Raw genomic sequence first — 9,158 nt, 5'->3', positions numbered from 1 at the left:
TCCTTCCAAAGAAATCCCAGGGCTGATCTCCCTTAGAATGGACTGGTTGGATCTCCTTGCAGTCCAAGGGACTCTCAAGAGTCTTCTCCAACACCACAGTTCAAAAGCATCAATTCTTCAGCACTCAGCTTTCTTCACAGTCCAACTCTCACATCCATACATGACCACTGGACAAACCATAGCCTTGACTAGATGGACCTTTGTTGGCAAAGTAATGTCTCTGCTTTTGAATATGCTATCTAGGTCGATCATAACTTTCCTTCCAATGAGTAAGCGTCTTTTAATTTCATGGCTGCAGTCACCATCTGCAGTGATTTTGGAGCCCAGAAAAATAAAGTCTGACACTGTTTCCATTGTTTCCCCACCTATTTGCCATAAAGTGATAGGACCAGATGGCAAAATCTTAATTTTCTGAATGTTGAGCTTTAGACCAAATTTTTCACTCTCCTCTTTCACTTTCATCAAGAGGCTTTTTAGTTCCTCTTCACTTTCTGCCATAAGGGTAGTGTCATCTGCATATCTGAGGTTATTGACATTTCTCCCAGCAATCTTGATTCCAGCTTGTGCTTCTTCCAGCCCAGCCTTTCTCATGATGTACTCTGCATATAAGTTAAATAAGCAGGGTGACAATATACAGCCTTGACGTACTCCTTTTCCTATTTGGAACCAGTCTGTTGTTCCATGTCCAGTTCTAACTGTTGCTTCCTGACCTGCATATAGGTTTCTCAAGAGGCAGGTTATTTGGTCTGGTATTCCCATCTCTTTCAGAATTTTCCACAGTTTCTTGTGATCCACACAGTCAAAGGCTTTGGCATAGTCAATAAAGCAGAAATAGATGTTTTTCTGGAACTCTCTTACTTTTTCGATGATCCAGGGATGTTGGCAATTTGATCTCTGGTTCCTCTGCCTTTTCTAAAACCAGCTTGAACATCTGGAAGTCACCAGACCTACTCCCATAATTTACATTTTAGGGTAACAGGATTAGCCAGAAGGTTTAATCCAAATTCTGTCCTCAGGCAGGATACATTATTGTTATATAATCCTAAGGAATGTAGAGGAAAAAAAGTTTGTCCTTTATTCCTCCTTGAGAATTCCAGACCCCTCTCTCCTTGGGGACCCCTAGACTTATCAACCTGCCTAGGAAATAACTCTCTCACTATCAACAAAATGAAAAGGCAACCGATTAAATTAGATAAAATATTTGCAAATCATATATATAAGGGGCTAATATCCAAAACATAAAGAACTCATTTAAGAATCCCCTCCCACTGAAAAATCCAATTTAAAAATGGGCAAAAGATCTGAATAGACATTTCACTAAAGAAGACACACAGATGGCCAGCATGAAAAAGTGCTAGATATCCCTAATCATCAGGGAAATGCAAATTAAAACCACAATTAAATATGACCTCACACCTGTTTACAAAGGCTATCACGAGAAAGATAAAAGAAGAGTTGGTGAGGTTGTGGGAAAAAGGGAACATGTCTACACTTGTTGGGAATATAAACTGGGGCAGCCATGTGGAAAACATTATGAAGGTTCCTCAAAAAATTAAACATAGAACTACCACATAACCCATTTTGGACATTTATCAAAGACAGAGAAAACACTAACTTGAAGAGATATATGACCCCCATCTTTATTGCAACACTATTTACAACAGCCAAGACATGGAAACAAAATAAGTGTCCATTGATTGGATGAATGGATAAGGAAAATGGAATATTATTTAGCCATTTTATTTAAAAAAGGAAATCCTACCATTTCAGTTAACATGAAGAGACCTCCTTGAGGATTAAGTTAGAGAGAGAAGGACAAATACTTTATGGTCTTCTTATATGCAGAACCCTAAAAAAAAAAAATACACAACACACATACACACAAAAAACCCAAAACACAAGTGCATGGACACAGAGAACAGACTGGTGGTTGCCAGAGGCGAGGAGTATGAGTTGGGTAAGCAAACTGGGTCAAAAAGTACAGACTTCCAGTATTAAATAAGTCATGGGGATGTAATGTACAGCATGATGACTATAATGAGTAACATTGTGTGTCTGGAAGTTGCTATGAGACTAAAAGTTCTTACCACACACAAAAAAATGTGTAACAATGTGTGGCAATGAATGTTAACTAGATATAGTGATTATCTTGCAATATATACAAATATTGAGTTATCATAACTAAACTAATATGTTATATGCCAAGTATTATTCAGTTCAGTCCAATTGCTCATTCATGTCCAACTCACTGTGACCCCATGTACTGCAGCACACCAGGCTCCCCTGTCCATCACCAATTCCCAGAGCTTACTCAAACTCATATCCATCGAGTTGGTGATGCCATTCAGCCATCTCATCCTGTCGTCCCCTTCTCTTCCCACCTTCAATTTTTCCCACCATCGTGGTCTTTTCCAACGAGTCAGTTCTCATCAGTTAGCCAAAGTTCTGGAGTTTCAGCTTCAGCATCAGTCCTTCCAATGAATATTCAGGACTGATTTCCTTAGGATGGAATGGTTGGATCTCCTTGCAGTCCAAGGGACTCTCAAGAGTCTTCTCCAACACCACAGTTCAAAAGCATCAGCACTCAGCTTCCTTTATGCTCCAATTCTTACATCCATATATGGCTACTGGAAAAACTATAGCTTTGACTAGATGGACTTTTGTTGGCAAAGTCATGTCTCTGCTTTTTAATATGCTGTCTAGGTTGGTCATAGTTTTTCTTCCAAGGAGCAAGCATCTCATGACTGCAGTCACCATCTGCAGTGAATTTGGAGCCTCCAGAAATAAAGTCTGTTACTGTTTCCATTGTTGCCCCATCTATTTGCCATGAAATGAAGGGACCAGATGCCATGATCTTAGTTTTCTGAATGTTGAATTTTAAGCCAACTTTCTCACTCTCCTCTTTAACTTTCATCAGGAGGCTCTTTAGTTCTTTGCTTTCTGCCATAAGGGTGGTGTCAACTGGCTATCTTGAGTTTACTGGTATCTCTCCTGGCAACCTTGATTCCAGCTTGTGCTTCATCCAGCCCCATATTTCGCATGATGTACTCTGCATATAAGTTAAATAAGCAGGGTGACAATATACAGCCTTGACGTACTCCTTTTCCTATTTGGAACCAGTCTGCTGTTCCATGGCTAGTTCTAACTGTTGCTTCCTGACCTGCATACAGATATCTCAGAAGGCAGGTCAGGTGGTCTGGTATTTCCACCTCTAAGAATTTTCCACAGTTTGTCATGATCCCAAAGGCTTTGGTGTAGTCAAAAGCAGATGTTTCTCTGGAACCTTCTTGCTTTTGCAATGATCCAATGGATGTTGGCAATTTGATCTCTGGTTCCAATGCCTTTTCTAAATCCAGCTTGAACATCTGGAAGTTCATGGTTCATGTACTCTTGAAGCCTGGCTTAGAGAATTTTGAGCATTACTTTGCTAGCATGTAAGATGAGTGCAATCGTGCAGTAGTTTTAACATTCTTTGGCATTGCCTCTTTGGGACTGGAATGAAAACCAAGTCCTGTGGCCACTGCTAAGTTTTCCAAATTTGCTGGCATATTGAGTGCAGCACTTTCACAGCATCATCTTTTAGGATTTGCAATAGCTCAACTGGAATTCCATCATCTCCACTAGCTTTGTTCGTAGTGATGCTTCCTAACGCCCACTTGACTTCACATTTCAGGTTGTCTGGCTCTAGGCGAGTGATCACACCATTGCGGCTATCTGGGTCATTAAGACCTTTTTTGTATAGTTCTTCTGTGTATTCTTTCAACCTCTTCTTAATGTCTTCCTCTTCTGTTAGGTCTATACATTTCTGTCCTTTATTGTGCCCATCTTTGCATGAAATGTTCCCTTGGTATTTTCTAAAGAGATCTCTACTCTTTCTCATTCTATTGTTTTCTTCTCTTTCTTTGCATTGACCACTGAGGGAGGCTTTCTTCTCTCTCCTTTACTGTTCTTTGGAACTCTTCATTAAAATGAGTATATCTTTCCTTTTCTCCTTTGCCTTTAGCTTCTCTTCCTTTCTGAGCTATTTGTAAGATCTCTTCAGACCATTTTGCCTTTTTGGATTTCTTTTTCTTGGGAATGGTCTTGATCACTGCCTCCTGTACAATGTCATGAACCTCCATCCATAGTTCTTCAGGCACTCTATGAGATCTAATCCCTTGAATCTATTTGTCACTTCCACTGTATAATCGTAAGGGACTTGATTTAGGTCAAACCTGAATGATCTAGTGGTTTTCCCAACTTTGTTTAAGTCTGAATTTTGCAGTAAGGAGTTCATGATCTGAGCCACAGTCAGCTCCTGGTCTTGTTTTTCCTGACTGTGTAGATCTTCTCCATCTTTGGCTGTAAAGAATATAATCAATCTGATTTTGGTATTGACCATCTTTTGATTTCCATGTGTAGAGTCTTCTCTTGTGTTGTTTGAAGAGGGTGTTTGCTATGACCAGTGTGTTCTCTTGGCAAAACTCTGTTAGCCTTTGCCCTGCTTCATTTTATACTCTAAGGCCAAATTTGCTTGTCTCTTGACTTCCTACTTTTGTATTCCAGTCCCCTATAATGAAAAGGACATCTTTTTTAGGTGTTAGTTCTAGGTCTTGTAGGTCTTCATAGAACCGTTCAGCTTCAGTTTCTTCAGCATTGGTTATGCCAAGTATAGCTCATAATATTTATAAATAAATAAGATTCTAAAGGAAATGTAGTGAATTTATATATTATTTTTAATATTATGTATTCCCATCTACGAAAAATAAATATTTTTAATCATTCATGATTGCATTATGCCCTTTATTTAATAAGGGTTTGTATTTACACATGGCCTTTTCCTTTATTAATTTCAAGGGTTTTTATAAACTGTCATTACTGTAGGAAAATTCTTTTATTTGGTGTATCAAATGCTAACTGGCTATTACCAACTTGAAGAAAAGCTTTTGATTTCTGTATTACAAATCATAAACAGCCAAATATTAATTGTAAGATTTTTAAAGGACGTTTTGGAATATACAGCCACAGTATTAATAATTTGCCTATTCTTTTAATGTATAACAATTACTTAATTTTTTGTATTATTCAATTAACTAAAGGCTTTAAAAACAGAGTAAATAGCTGTGATGATGGAGGATGAATCCTTCTTTTCCAATTTAATGCAATTCTGTTCATATTGCATGTAACATGATTATTTGCCATCACTTGTTACAAAGTATTGTGTTTAGGGGATTTCTATTATTTGAGGATTTTTTTTTCTCTTTAAAAAACTACTGTGAAATATAACTTTAATGTGAAATACAAATTTAAAATGAATATTATGGAAATAATACCCACGCACACACTATCCTGCATTAAGTCACCAATACCTTAGATTCTTCCTCTGTGCTCCTCTCCAACCACATCTCTCACCCTAAGCGAACACTTTCAAGAGGTAACTGTTACTCAGAATTTTGTGCTAGTTATGCCCAGTGCTTTTCCTTAAAATGTTACCAGCTGCTGCTGCTGCTGCTAAGTTGCTTCAGTCGAGTCTGACCCTGTGCAACCCCATAGACAGCAGCCCACCAGGCTCCCCTGTCCCTGTGATTCTCCAGGCAAGAACACTGGAGTGGGTTGCCATTTCCTTCTCCATCTACCTGTACCTAAATAACCGTCCTTTTTGTTTTTAAACTTTATACAGATAGAATATTGCTGTATCTATTTTTTGGACCTGCTTTTTCACTGTTTCTGAAATTAATGTTACTGGATGTAGATAAAATGCATTCATTTTATCACTGTATGTCATAAAATTGTATGGATAGTCTATAATTATCCATTCTGCTACTGGTAAACATTTGGGTTGTTTCCAATTTGTGAATACTGTAAGCAATGCTGCTTTGGACATTCTCATATCTGGACACCAACAGACATGTGTGCAAGAGCTTCCCTAAGTAAGAATGAATACACTATCTGGTTTAGTCATGTACAACTTTACCACACGACGACAAACTGCTTCTGTGCAATAAACAAATTCATCAGTACATCATTTTACCTATCCTTGCACCAAATACCATATTGTTTGTAAGTCCTGCTATCTTGTAAATCAAATGCTATCACCTTGTCCCTCCTCACAAGTATCTTAACTTTATTAGCTACTTGTCTATTTTAGAATTAGCCAGTTTAATAAATTAAAAATTCTTATTGAGGATGGGCAATCAACTTAGGGAATTTATATCAAAGAATACACTCTGTATTGTTAATGACTTCCAATAAAGTTTCCATTTTCTCCATAAAAAACTTTTGCAAATCTTCTGTTGGAATGAATTCCATTGTATTTTTGTTGCCACTGTTATTTTTTAAATTATAGCTTTTGATTTTTGTCTGTGTATAGAAATAAAAGATTTTTATTTATTTCCAGAACTTTATTACTCTTACGAACTCTAACAATGTATCTACATGTTCTTTGTGGAGGAGGGGAGAGACGATAGGACTATGCAGACAATAACACCCATGTAAATAAGAATGTTTATTTTCCTCATGAATTCGTACACTTTCTTTTTTAAAAAATTGTCACTGCACTGGCTACTACCTCCAATATAATGACTCCTTGTATTCTGATCTTGAAGGAAACACTTTTAAAGTTTCATCATTAAGTAAGATGTCTGCTGTTGTTTTTCTTGGTGAAAGTCCTTTATTACCTGAAGGAAGTACTTTCTTATGCATTATTTTATTTTTCAAATGCATTTTATTTATTGATTTCCCCCTTCATCTATTGTGGTTATTTACACTGATTTTGTATTATTAAAGCAACCCTGCATTCCAGAGATAAACTCAGTAATGATGCATAATCTTTTTTATTCAATGCTGAATTGACTTTGCTAACAGAATATTAGCAATTTAAAATTTTTCCATTGACAGTCTTGAATGAGATTAGACAGTAATTTTTTTTCTTTTCTCTTTGTTTTGATATCGAGGTTATGCTATACTCATTAAAAATGGAAAATATTATCTCTTTATTCTATTTCTCGAATTTGGGGTATACTTACCCTAAAACTATTGAGACCAAGTATTTTCTTTGTAAGAAAGAATTTTAACTTTGGAGTCTATTCTTTAATAACTAATAGAACCAACCAGATTTTTATTTTCCCTTATTTGGTCAGTTTTACTTGTATTTTCTTCAAATTTTATCAATTTCAACTGTTTTCAATTTGACTGGGAGAAAGTTGTTCATAATATCATATGCATGTGTCAATATATCATATCTAATGTTTTATATTTGCTCTTTCAACCTTGACAGATGTTTGTCAATGTCATTGGTCTTCTCAAAAAACTAAATAAAGCGATAAACTACTATGAAGTGAACAACCGTATAACGTCCGACTCGTCACGACCCCATGGACTGCAGCCTACCAGGCTCCTCCGTCCATGGGATTTCCCAGGCAAGGGTACTGGAGTGGGGTGCCATTGCCTTCTCTGAACATACAGGTTAAGAAGTATCAATAGAATGCTGCCAGCAGTACATATAAGCTCTCATGTGCCCCTTCCTCATTTTACCCCATGGAGGTGAGACTATTTTGGCTTTTAGAGTAGTAATTTTCTTGCTTGCCTAAACTTTTATCAGATAATTCTGCAACCGTACAGAATAAAGTAATGCTTTGTCAATTTTTAAACTTTATATAAATAGAATAAAAAGTTATTTTTATATCTATTTTCTTTCACTTAATACTTTCAAACTTATCCAGGCCATTGAATGTTCAGCTCATTCAATGCATGACTATAATATAGTATATTCATTCATTACAATATTGATAAAATTTTCTAACTTTTCATTTTCAACCTATTATGTATAATGCAGCTAAGAACATTCTTTTGTACATGGATTCTGATATTCATGTACCTATTTTTTAAAAAATAAATATCTGGGATTGCAGTTGTTTGGTATCAAGCTATGCATATTTTAAACCTTATAGTTTAATGCCCAAGCATTTTGTAAAGTGATTATATAATTTACACTCCCAAAGAGCAGTGAAGGGACTTCTCTGCTTCCTATTTGTGCTAAGCAAATATGGTGCATGTGCAATGGTGTCTTACTAGCATTTTCTGCATTATGGATGAGGAACATTTCTTAATAAGGTTATTGGCCATTTGCATTTCCTCACTTGTAAAATGCCATTTTTTTCTATAGAGATGTCTGATTTTTCAGACTTTATATATTCTGGATATGAGTCATATATCAGTTGTATAAATTGCAAACCTCTATTCTGTGACTTTCACTCTCTTAATGATGTCTTTTCATGACTAGAAGTTCTTAATTTTAATGTAGATTTATCAACCTCTCCCACTATAATTAGCTTAAACAAGGTAACATGTTTAAGCAATCTTTTCCAACCCCCAGATTAAAGATACTCTCCTATATTGTCTAGTAAAATCTTTATAGTTTTATCTTTCATATTTAAGTCTATAATTCCCTCGAAATTCATTTTTATATAGTATGTGAAGAAATTAATTTCCTTCTCTTCTGGTTTTAAAATAAAGATACCCATTTTTCTCTGCACTATCTATTGAACAGACTATCTTTTCTCCAAAGTTTTAAAGTGCCATTTTGTCTGTTTATAGATTTTCAATTACAATCCATTATTTTCATATCAATACTTCTAACACCTCAATGTCCTGATGCCTACAACTTTATAAGAACCTTGTTTCTAATAATGCCAGTCCTCTCACTTCCTCAACTGAGTGGTTATTCATAACTAATGTATTTCCATATACAATTGGAAAACAATCTGTCATGGTACACACAATCAAACACATACTTTGTACTTTGACTGGCTTTGTTTGAATCTACAATTCAATTTGAAGGAAACATTGTTCAAAAGCAAAGGAACTAATCCATGACTATGATATAATATCACCATTAAGGTCTTTAATTAAAGTAAATAAATTCCCATACCTGCCTCCTGAGAAATCTGTATGCAGGTCAAGAAGCAACAGTTAGAACTGGACATGAGACAACAGACTGGTTCCAAATAGGAAAAGGAGTACGTCAAGGCTGTATATTGTCACCCTGCTTATTTAACTTCTATGCAGAGTACATCATAAGAAATGCTGGGCTGGATGAAGCACAAGCTGGAATCAAGATTGCTGGGGGAAATGTCAATAACCTCAGATATGCAGATGACACTACCCTTATGGCAGAAAGT

Source organism: Bison bison, unplaced genomic scaffold (genome assembly GCF_000754665.1).
Source record: "Bison bison bison isolate TAMUID 2011002044 unplaced genomic scaffold, Bison_UMD1.0 scf7180017864040, whole genome shotgun sequence".
NCBI lineage: Eukaryota > Metazoa > Chordata > Mammalia > Artiodactyla > Bovidae > Bison > Bison bison.
The sequence above is the reverse complement of the archived record's forward strand: the minus strand, read 5'-3'. Positions refer to the sequence as shown.